General features: G+C 45.7%; 1 protein-coding gene across 2 annotated transcripts in view; it reads right to left on the reverse strand.

Moving 5' to 3' along the window:
* LOC149866560 (endogenous retrovirus group V member 2 Env polyprotein-like) overlaps nt 1–12,396 on the reverse strand; it is a 152,375-nt gene that overhangs the window by 80,193 nt on the left and 59,786 nt on the right. The gene's annotated exons all lie outside the window — the stretch shown is intronic.

Raw genomic sequence — 12,396 nt, forward strand, 5'->3', positions numbered from 1 at the left:
TTTCCTGGGCGTCAGTTGTCAGTTGCCCCATCTGGTTTAGCAGGGGTCCAACGTTGCCCTTGCTTTTCCTCCGGCTCCCCACATATCTGAAAATGGACTTTTTGTTGTCCTTGATGCTTGAAGCTAGTTGGAGTTCAGTTGCAGCCTTGGCTTTCCTGGTTTGCTCCCTGCAGGACCGGACCAGTGCAGAATAATCCTCCTTGGAGGTGAATCCCATCCTCCATCCTTTGTAGGCTTTCCTTTTTAGCTGTAGGAGGTCCACTAGGTCCCTGGAGAGCCAGGAGGGCTGCTGTGCCTTCTTGCTGCCTTTCCTCCGTGTTGGAATAGATTTAGCTTGTGCATTGAGGATCGCTTCCTTGAGAAGCAACCACTCTTCTTGAACTCCCATCTCCCTGGGGTCATGGTCCCTAAGGGCCTGACCGACAAGCCTCTTGAGCTTGTCAAAGTCGGCTTTTCTGAAGTCAAGGACTTCTGTGTTGCTGACTGACTTGCCAGCTTTATGGCGGATGGTAAAGGTGATCAGCTCATGGTCACTGTCACCCAGCTTCCCATCAATCACTAGGTCGCCGATTAGGTCGTCCCCCATAGCCAGTACCAGGTCGAGCAGTGCTTTGCCTCTCGTTGGCCCATAGACTTCTTGAGTCAGGTAGAGGTCATCCACGCATGAGAGAAAGCTTTGCGACCGCTCGGATTTTGCTGAGTGATCTTCCCACGAGATGTCCAGGTAATTGAAGTCACCCATGACAACCAAGGTCCTGGAGCAAGCGGCCTCAGTCAGTTCCCAGGCGAACTCCTGGTCAAGCTCAGGACTTTGAGTGGGAGGTCTGTAGTAGACTCCCACCATTGTGTCCACTGTGCCATATTCCCCATGAATTTTTACCCAGAGGGTCTCTAGCTGTCCATGCTGGTCGCCAACATCAGCTTGCAGGGACATGTAGCTTTCCTTCACATAAAGAGCTACACCCCCACCCCTTTTGTCAACACGATCCCTCCTGTACAGGGTTTGGCCCTCTATACCCGTGGTCCAGTCATGGGTGGAGTCCCACCAGGTCTCCGTTATCCCAATGACGTCATAATTCTTTGCACTGAGCAGGAGGACGAGCTCCTCCTGCTTGTTGCCCAGGCTCCTGGCATTAGTGTACAGGCAGGCAAGTGTCCCCTTGGGGGCTCTTGCCTTGCCCACAAATTGTGCCAGGGCTGGGGCAGGGGTGGGCTCCCTTAAGTGCCTTGGTCTGCTGGCTTTGCAAGGGTTGCTCAGCAGGCCAGCAGCGGCAGTAGTCCCCCCATCCCCCCTTGTGAAGTGGATCCCTTCCCAGGAGTCCTCTCTCCCTGAAGTGCATCCCATGGTCAAGGAATCTGAAGCTTTCTCAGCGGCACCAGCATCGGAGTTGCCAGTTCACTTCCTCAATGCATCCTTCCCTTCTGGGACCGGAGCCTACAACAGGGAGCACAAAAGAAAAGACCACCTGGGCTCCCAACCCCTTGGGCCCAGAGCCTGTAGTCGCTCATGACCCAGTCTGGATTACTCCTGGCCGTATCATTAGTTCCCACATGGATGATACAAGATTCTATTGTAGATTAAGCTTACCACATTACCTGACCCTTTAAAGACTTAACCAGATGACACTTGGCTATATCAGGGGCAAGTGATTATGAGACAATAGGCCAGATTTTGATCCGATTAACAGTGCATAAAATCTGGGGTAACTGCACAGAGGCTGAAGAAGTATGATTGCTGTAGACTCCAATGTAAATTATGCACAGAGCAGAACTCTTCCTGTTCACTCAAATGTAAAACTCAAAGTAAACTCAGAAGTTTGGAATCTAACCTTACGGAAAGTTCCCATGGAATTTAACAGAAAAAAATGCTTTCCAACAGGGTTTGAAAACCCATGGAAGGATTTCCTTCTCTACTCAGTTTTTGTTTTGAGTTTTGGGGAGATTTGATAGTAGGGATGTTTTATTTTTTGGTGGGGGTTTTATTTATTTTGGGAGGGGGGGCTTGGAGGGTTGTGTAGCAATCTCTATAAACTCCTTTTACTTCTCTGGAGAACCCTCTTGGTTTCATACCCGTTACATTCCACTAAATTTTCCCATATAGGCACACAAAGTGAAACTGGAAAAAAAATACTTTTGCACATTGTCCACCCAACAAGGCAAACCCATCAAGTCTCCCCAGGCTTGAACCAGCTGTGGCATGGCAGTATGGCATGCAAGCGCAGATGCCAGCTGGCCACAGCAGTCAAAGATGTAGCAGAACCTGAACAAAGGAAAATAAACTCAGCATTTAGATAGGGATCACATGCTGAATGCCATTCTTAGCTTCACAACTGGGAAAAATATGACTTATTGATAAAGACATTTAAATTCAATACTTTTTTCTTTTCAGGCCACTCCTAATAGATTCCAATTAATGATCTAATATTAATATGCAAAACTTTATTTTTGAAAACATTAAATAGCTTAAGTGACAAATTACCATGGGCCAGTCAGTCCAGATCTGATCACAGAGACAGCAACTTCTATTGAATTCAATTCATCTTGCATGCATTTATGTTAAGGTTGAATTTGGCCATGCTACTGACATTTCCATGAGGTCTTGCAAGGATTTTTTATTGGACATTGCTAAAAAAAAAAAAGACACTCTGGGAAAATGTGCATTCTATCAAGTGTTGTGAAACTGTGTGGGTTGGAGAAGGCTCAGTTTTTAATAAAGGAAACATTCATTGCGTCCCATTTCAAGGACTTCTGCAAGATAGAAATTAGGAGGCAAGCAGGAAGCCATGGCCTTTCTCCTGCTAGCTCTCCCTTTGCTATCAGGCAGGAACAATTTGGTATGCAAAAATACACTGGAAAGTGCTTTCACTCTTCTGCACGGGACTGTAGGGCCAAGGAGCATTTCCTTCCCTGTACCTGGGACAAAGTATGGTATCACATGTTACAAAAGCCTGCCAGGTGACCCTCTAATTCCTCAAGGGTTCCCAGTAAACTATCCCTCCTAAGAAAATATTACAGGCTATTCTTTATCATCTTCTCAGATGGAAAGGTCCTAGAAAACTTACAGAATAGTAAATGTATTAAACATTTTTAAATGAACTTTAAAGGAATATCAGTAGATAGCTATGGGCTTTGTTCCTGTTAAGTATGGTAGGGCATGTCCACAACAGCAACAAAAGCATCCAGAACTTTAGATTTAATTCCTTCTTTTCTATTTTCCACCCTCCCTTCCCACCCCCACTTTGCTTCCTCCTTATTGTTTTCATCTGGTAGTGCATCTCTGCTTGATTTGTCATGATTTCATGTTGACATATTGTCATAAGACAATTGCAGCTGCTCTCTGTGCAGAAGGCAAGCAGGAATCTCTCTCTCTCTCCCTCTCTTTCACTCTCCGACTCTTCCCCTCCTCCCCTCCAGAGATGGATTTCCTTGGAGTGAACAGACCGTTGCCACTGAGAACTCTCCGCAGCTTGCCTGCTTTGGAGGGCTGGCAGATGACTCCTTGTCAGTCAGCTCATTGTTTGGAAATCACAGTTTATACTGAGGCAAAAGGCTTACCCTTCCAAAGTGTATATATTTATGTAGTCTACTGCCTGATGCAAAAGGCACTCCTCTTATCATACAGAGAAAGGATGTGAGCTCATTCATGAAGAATCCAAGCTCTGGGGTGCCCCACTCGCTAAATCCGAGAATCCCCTGCATGCCCCTTCTTCTGAGAGGGTGGAAGAGAAGGAAAGCGTAAGGCTATTGGCTTTTAATAAGTGGGATAATATATTTCAGAGAGGAGCTCAGACAGGAGAGGAAATGAACTTGGCTAGACGGTCACTTATAATAAAAAAAGGGGGGGATTTGCAAAACTCATTCCATTATTTCATGTAAATATACTTGGCTCAGCTAAAATAGGCTGATATAATCATAAGAAGTGCAGTAAGGCTAAAGGCTGTCTCTTCCCTTTAGACACATTTAGCAACACAGCACTGTTTATTAGTCTGCTTGATAAAGAAACAAACAGATTATTGGCCAGGCGGTTGCTGACTATCAAAACTAAGCAAACAGTTAAATGCAACACTCAGACCCTAATCCTGCAAGAGGCTCCCCACAGGGAAGACCTTCCCTCTCTCCCACCTCTGCTGCTCTACTAACCTCACTGGGGCTCTCTATAGGTTCACAGATCAGCATGTGATTCCAAGTACCTAACAGGAATGGGGCCTAAAACAGTATGAGTGAATGGCTTATATGGTAGAGGCATGGCTGAAATATATGCTGGTGTGGTACATAACAAAAGTTTCATAATTGGTTGGCTTTCTTACTCACAAGTAGTGAAGTAATAAGTGAATGATGTATAAGCAGGAAAATATCAAGCGGGAATAGTGCGGTGTTATAGACAGAGGGCACATCTACACATTCATTACTGTGCTGTAGTTACTGCACATTAAATTTAGTACTTGTATAATCAAGTACTGAATTAAAACAGTAATCAGCATTACTGAGCACTAGCACTAGATTTTCTCTAGCCTGAAAAATCAGTGACCCAATGAGTAACATCTACCAATCTCCAAAGACAGCAGGGCCTCATTATGCTGGGGACCGCACACAGAGCAAGAGATTGCCCCTGCCCAGAGAACTTTGCAAATTAAATAAGGAACACAGACAAAAGAGGGAAGAAAAGAGGTAATCAATAACCTCATATTATAGACAGGGAAGTGAGACACAAGGATATTGATGGCTCAATAGCAGACTTACTATTAGCCCAGGGTAAGTAACATCACATTTTTCACTAACCCAGAACAGCCTGCTGCTGCTGCTACAGAGACTGGACCAAGTCTCCACCCAGCAGTGTCCATTCCCTGCATGTCAGCCCATCTCTGCTGACCAGCCAATTGTGGGAGTGGGTCAGAACCAACACTTCCACATGTATGCCCGTATATACCTGCACAAAGCCTAGGCAGAAGTTCTATGGAATCTGTTTCCTCTGTTTTCTGCACAGGTAACCTTAGGACAGGTAGCAGATGCAAGAGTAATACAGGGCAGCAAGAAAAAGTTGACCTTAAAAGACTTGCCCAAGGTCACACAGGAAGTCAGTAGCAAACCTACAAATTAAAAATAGATTTTCTGAGTCCCAGTCCAGTGTCTAAAATACAAGAGCCTTCTTCCTTTTTGAGAAGTTTTGAAAAAAATCATACTTACGTTATCCAATATTGTGCTTCCTGAGGTGAATGAGGACTTTATATTTAACATCAGCAAGAATAGGATCAAGTCTATAAATATATGCAGGTTCTTATGTCATATAAGTATCTATTCTCTGCACTGTAGGCAGGGTTACCAATTCTTGTGGATTTATTACAAATCAGCAAAATTCAATGTTATTTTTTAAGTTCCAGTTCCAGATGGTGTGAACTCAAGAGTATCCTATCATTTATGTTCTCTATCTATCTACACACACACACACACACACACACACACACACACACACAAGCCAGTTGCCCATCAGGAATGATGGGGGAAGTGGGGCTGCTGAGCTGACAAAAAGTTCACTGTGGGTTGTTTTTTTTTAAAGAAAGCTATAAAATATTTTTAAACTGTTAAAAGTAAAGGAAAAAATAAAAAAGGAAATGACAATTCTCTCAAAATTATAAACCTTTTTTTTTTATAAATTGCTGAGCTAGAAATGTTGGGTGTTTGCTTTGGGTCCTAACAGTGGCCTGCTTCAGAGGTCTGATTACAAGGAAGACTTCAGGGATAGCTGCATATACTTAGCAGTACCTGAACATCTAATTCTTTTATGGTATCTTAAGTTGAGCACCTATAATTGCGGCACTCAAATTCACTAGCTATAATAAACTACTCTTTGTTCTCTAAAGGGAAGAAAATAGTTTGAAAAACTAAGGTCCTAGGTTTGTCTACTGAGGCAATTCTCAGCCCAGGTGCATAGCACACTGTCGTGCTGTGAGATGCTTTGAAGGGTGCCCTGAGGTGTGAGGGGATAAGCACAGACTCAAGCTGCCTGGCCACTCCTAGCCACCTCTGTCTGGCCCCTCTGCAAGGATGTAAGTACATACTCCTTCACTGTGAGCAAGTGTTGTCTGAGAAGGTAAGCACTGTAATAGCTTAATTCATTTTTTGAAATGGGGTGCAGCTCCATTTGCAAAAGTTATGGAGGCGTGACTGAAGCCTAAAAAGGTTGAGAACCACTGGTCTAGCTAGCAGATGTCCAGAGTTACTGGACACTTTTGACCTTTATTTCTCTGTGCCTCAGAGCCCCACCTGTAAAATGGGTATAGTAGTACCATCTATTTTCACAGGAGTAAATCTACTAATGGGTGTAATGCACTTAAGCATTATAGTGATGAGTATCACTGAAAAGCCCAAGAGAAATTAATAATAGATTTAGCAGAGTATATTACCAGTGTAGTAACTAAGACATGGGGCATGCACTGAAAAATAATTAAACAATTTTTTGATTAATTGCTGAATGCATAAATATAACTACAGAAATGAATAAATCAATGTTCATCAACATCATGTATCTAGTTCTCAACCTTTTGAGACTGAGTGCTTTCAGTCAGAACAGTGCTTCCTTTGTACCAACAGTATTGCTGTGCAGGTAGTATAGAAATAACAAAAGATGGTCAGGAAATTATCATTTTCCTTTGTAAACACATTTTTCAACTTTTTTTTCCATTTGCATTGAAAGTTCTGAGTTAGTCATAAAAATGAAACATAACCTCATTCAAAACCTTTTAAAAAAGTTTTTGGCAACCAAAACCCATATTTTCTGGTACTGGTTTTTCACACAAACAATTTTTCTGTGTATTTCAAAATTTCCATTTCATTTCATTCATAAAACCTTGTCTGTCAAAAATATTTCCATGGAAAATTTTCAACTGCCTGTACTATTAACAGTTCTCTTGCATCCACGCTGTTCTCCATTCAAGACTTTAAAAACTCACAGTATTTTACTCTGAAACAAAGGAAACTGCATTCTACCCATTTTACAGATACACAAAAAGAGCAATATAACTTGCACAAAGACACTCAAGAAGTCTATGCAGCATCTGAGAAGTAAAAACACAGTTCCTAATTATGTTATGCATAGCCATAAATTCATGTTCACTTTTGGAAAAAATGGGAGAAAGACGGCATTTAAATTGGAGACAATGTGTTGTAAAGACAGTTGAAAATAAATTTTCCAGGGCTTTCTCTTGACAAGAGGTGGAGGGGCAGTTTGTCACAGCAGGGCTAATTGCAGGCATGTTTAAATGTCGGCTTTGGTCCTTTTTGTATCCTGATTGGTCTAGTAAACAGAGGAACAAATTTGCTTAAGTCAGTTAAAATAAGTCTAAATCAATGAAAGAATCTCTCACACTACTCCTGATGTGGATGGCAGTGGAGATGGATCCTGCTCTCATTTAGATCCATGCAGTCTCATAGATATCATCAACACAAGATATTTTCATAGCTGTTAGGATGAAGCCATCCATTATAAGCCCAGCTTTCACTCTCCCTCTAACTTGGACTCAATGAAAAATAATCAGGCTGAACTTTCACAAGCATGACATTATCCCAGCATGGAATTTGTTTCTAGGAAATCTGAGGCCAACTGGACAAAACGTTCAGGAGATACTGGATGAGGGGAGGGCAGACACAAACTGAGATCATATATAGTCTTGATTTTTCGGTTCCATTCTCCTTTATGCAGGAATCACCCAGGACAGTAAAGCAGGTATTCTTTTACCTTAGGTGCTTGGAGAACTGTAAGCAACTGCAGCAATGCATTAACTCACACATGAGCACCCTACAGGAACTATACCCCAGTGAGAAATGCTGTTCAAGTGAAGACCATTTCAAGCTGCAGGGAGAAGGCCTGCTCTACCTCATGTCCTGGCTCTACTGGGGTCTGCACATAGGCTAGCTGGGCTGTAACAATATCTCAGCTAAACCCTTTCCTCCCCTAAAATGTTTTTGCAGCACTTGCTTCTACAGAGAAGAATACAAAGACAATGCATGCACTGTCTCTGCAAGGAAGATGCCTACATTGGGGTAACACACAGGCTTGGCTTTACGGATTCTTTGTAGCTATCCTACATCTACTGCATCCCCTTGGACTCAGACTCTGTTTCCCATTTTAACCACAGGTGCAATGAACTTCAGAGCAGGACTGTCAGAAGTGGCCATGTGGTTTAGGAGCACAAATCCCATTAACTTTAATAGGAATTGGCTGCCTATTGTATTTTGGCTCCTTCAGAAATCCTACCAGCCACTAACCTGTATCGTTGGGACATTAAATATCTTTAAGAATGCTGCCATATATATTTAGGCCTGTCTTAAAAGGAGCCAGAGTCACTTAGGTGCTTTTGAAACTGTTATACTGTGTCTCTGCATTTGGACCTAAATAGTTGGGCTGTACACCTAGGAATGGATGCACAACATTTGTGGACTGGATACTAGGGCTGTGCGAAGCTTCAGGTGGTGATTCGATTCGGAGGAGATTCGGCTCAATTTGGTGGCCGAATCGCCGAATCCGAATCGAATCATGGGGCCAATTTAAAGGTCCAAATCGATTCAAAGCTCTCCAAATCTTCGGCAAAGATTCGGAGAGCATTGATTATTCAGACATTAGCTGCAGCAGGGAGCCCTGCCCTGCCAGCAGCCCCCACTCCCCCCAGCCCCCCCATGGCTGCCCCCACCCACCCCAGTTCCTGGTGCTTTTAAAAAAAAAAAAAGCCCTGGTGCTCACTGGGTGCTACAGGGCAGGGGCAATCCCCACTGCCCCACGCTGGATGGGGGGGCTCTGCATGAGCCCCCTCAATCACCCCCTGGCTCCTCCAACCCCCTCCCGGCTGCCCCGCCTGCTGGGGCTCCAGCCCTTTAAGAAAAAACAAAGCTGAGACAAACCCCAGGACACACTGCTCCTGGTGCAGCCTCGAGACTTTTGGGGGCTCATGCAGAACCCTCCATGTGGCGCAGGGCAGCAAGGATCACCCCCTGCCGGCAACAGTGGTGAGGCCCCAAGTTTCTTCAGGTTTTTTTTTCTTCAAGGGCCAGAGCTGGCCCATGCGGGGCACCCATGAGGGGGTTGGGGGAGTGAAGGGGGTGGGGTTTGGGGACTCATGCAGAGCCCCCCATGCAGTGCGGGGCAGCAGGGATTGCCCCCCACCCAGTAGCACCTGCTGATCTGGGGCTTTTTTTCCCCTCAGGTGCTGGGAGCTGGGGCAGGCGGGGCAGCCACTGCTGGGCTGAGAGAGGGGTGGGGGATGGGCCTGGCCTGACTGATTCAGAGATTTGGAGACTTGGCTGCTGCTGAATCTCCGAATCAGGTTCAGCCAAATCAAATCAGGAGTGATTCAAATCACTGAATGGAATCACTGTCCCCTGAAGTGGCGGAATCCAAAGCAAATACTAGCCGCTTCGCACAGGTGTGCTGGATATTCCCAGCTTACAGGGGAGTTTGCTAGGGAAGGTCTGCTTGCATAGAGGGGCAGGAAGAAGAGGGTGTGGATTAAAAGTCCTGGAGAAACGACTGGAGGCTGTTGCAATGCCAGAGCCACTGCCACTGCCAGCTCTTCTTCTGCTTGTACCTGCGAGGAGTTTGTCCAGGCAGGACCACTCACTGTCAAGGCTTCCACCCAGGTTCTGGTTTGACTGGGGAGACAGTGGCTTGCAGTTTCTTTCCACCGACAACCAGGTGAGGGAGTGCCTGTGATGTGAGCAGCGCCTCCTGGTGGTGTCTCTCAGGGTCCAGGTAACAGAGCTACAGGCAGAGGTGGAGAGGCTTGGAAGCATTCTCCACCATGAGGACTTCATCGATTCAGTGCTGAAGAAGACCTCTAGGACTGCAGGGGAAGGATCGCCAGAGGCAGTACTACAGAAGGAAAAGGACATGGACTCCCAGGAAAGTGGAAGCTGGAAGCTTGTGACCTTTGGCAGCAAGCCAAAGTCTTCATCTCCACCTGCAGCGATTTGCCTCAAGACCAGATATGGAGCCCTAGCAACAGAGGAGAAGGAGCACTTTCCATTGCTGAAGGAGGTCAGGCCCAGCATCCCTAAGGTTGAGAGGATCAAGACCACAACCACCAAAAGAAAGTGGCAGGTGTTTGAGACTCCCTTCTGCAGGGCACAGAGGCATTCATCTGCCAACCTGATGTCTCAAGAGGTCTGCTGCTTGCCTGGAGCCTGGATATGAGATGTCATAGAGGGATTACCAAGACTCATCTGGCCCTCTGACTAGTACCCCATGCTGTTCATTCATGTGGGCATGAATGATACTGCCAGGAGTGGTCCTGAGCAGATCAAAATGACTACAGGGCTCTGGGTCCAAGGGTAAAGGGGCTGGGGACGCAGGCTCAGGGGGTGTTCTCTTCAGTCCTTCCAGTCAAGGGGAAGGACCCAAGCAGGAGCAGATGTAACCTGCAGATCAATGCATGGCTGCACAGATAGTGTCACTAGCAGGCGTCTGGCTTCTTTGAACACGGGATGTTGTTCCAAAAAGGACTGCTAGGAAGAGATGGGATCCACTGATGAAGGGAGGGAAGAGCATCTTCACAGACAGGCTCACTAACCTGGGATTTAAACTAGGTTCACCAGTGGATGGGGACCAAATCCCTGAGATAAGTGAGGAAGTAGGTGACCTGGAGGAAGCACAAGCAGGAGTGGGCAACAGGGGAGGCATTCACATTCTTCCTGAGAAAGTAGGGCAATTGGCAAGTTGCTTGAAGCGCCTGTACACAAACGCGTGGAGCCTGGGAAACAAGCAGGAAGAACTGAAAGTCCTTACACAGTCACAGAACTATGATGTGTTTGGAATAACAGAGACTTGGTGGGATAGCTCACATGACTTGAGCACTGTCACGAATGGATACAAACTTCAGGCAGGACAGGCAGGGGAGAAGAGGAGGAAGAGTTGTGCTTCATGTAAGAGTTGTATGGCTGCTCAGAGCTCCAGTATGAAGCTGGAGATAGGCTGGTTGAAAGTCTCTGGATTAAGGTTAGAGGGGAGAGCAACAAGGGTGATGTTGTGGTGGGTGTGTGCTATAGACTGCTAGACCAGGAGGATGAGGTAGATGAGGCTTTCTCGAGACAACCAGCATAAGTTTCCCGATCACAGGCCCTGGTTCTCATGAGGGATTTCAATCACCCTGACATCTTCTGGGAGGGTAACATAGCAGTGCACAGGCAATCCAGGAAGTTTTTAGAAAGTGTTGGAAACAACATCCTGCTTCAAGTGGTGGAGAGGCCAACTAGGAGCCATGCTCTTCTTGAACTGCTGCTCACAAATAGAAGAATTGGTGGGGAATGTAGTAGTGGATGGCAACTTGGGCAGCAGCAACCATGAGACAATTAAGTTCAGGATCTTGAGGAAAGGAAGGATGGAGAGCGGCAGAGTAAGGACCCTGGATTCAAAAAAGCAGACTTCAACTTACTCAAGGAATGGATGGGCAGAATCCCCTGGGAAGCCAGTCTGAGGGGGAAAGGAGCCCAGGAGTGCTGGTCATATTTTAAAGAAACCTTACTGAGGGTGCAGGAACGAACCATCACAACACACAGGAAGACTAGCAAGTATGGCAGAAGACCAGCTGGGCTTAGGAGAGAGCTCATCAGTGAGTTAACCACAAAAAGGAAGCTTACAAGAAATGGAAACTTGGACAAACAAGTAGGAAGGAGTATAAGTGTACTGATCGGGCATCCCAGGATTAAATCAGGAAGGTCAAAGTGCAATTGGAGTTGCAACCAGCAAGGGACATGAAGTGTAACAAGAAAGAGTTCTACAAGTATGTCAGCAACAAGAGAAAGATCAGGGAAAGGGTGGGCCCTTTACTAAAAGGAGGAGGCAACCTAGTGACAGATGATGCAGAAAAGGCTGAAGTACTCAGTGCCTTTTTTGCCTCAGTCTTCACAAGCAAGGTCAGCTCCCGAATTACTGCACCTGACAGCACAGTTTGGGGAAGCCGTGAGCAGCCAACAGTGGTGAAAAAACAGGTTAGAGACTTTTTTTAAAAGCTGGGCATGTACAAGTCCACAGGATGCTATGCACCCAAGGGTGCTGAGGGAGTTGGTTGATGTAATTGCAGAGCCACCAGCCATTGTCTTTGAAAACTCATGGCAGTTGGGAGAGGTGCCAGATGATTCAAAAAGGGAAGATATGATACCCATCTTTAAGAAAGGGAAGAAGGAGGATCTGGGGAAAATCATGGAGCAGCTCCTCAAAGAATTCAGTTCTGTTCATTTTGGGGAGCTCTGCCAAGCTCTCCAGTACAAGCTGAGCGGTTGACCCCACCTCTACATAGTTTCTCCCCTGTCATTCCCCATAGTATTTTTGGAATTTACCCCTGAATGTAAGCCTTAACCATGGGAAGTCTGCACTTTTCTGCACCTGACTTCTAGCTTGTTGTACTCCACTTA

The sequence above is a fragment of the Crocodylus siamensis genome, chromosome 4, assembly GCF_052110815.1.
Source record: "Crocodylus siamensis isolate JL-2025a chromosome 4, ASM5211081v1, whole genome shotgun sequence".
Lineage (NCBI taxonomy): Eukaryota > Metazoa > Chordata > Crocodylia > Crocodylidae > Crocodylus > Crocodylus siamensis.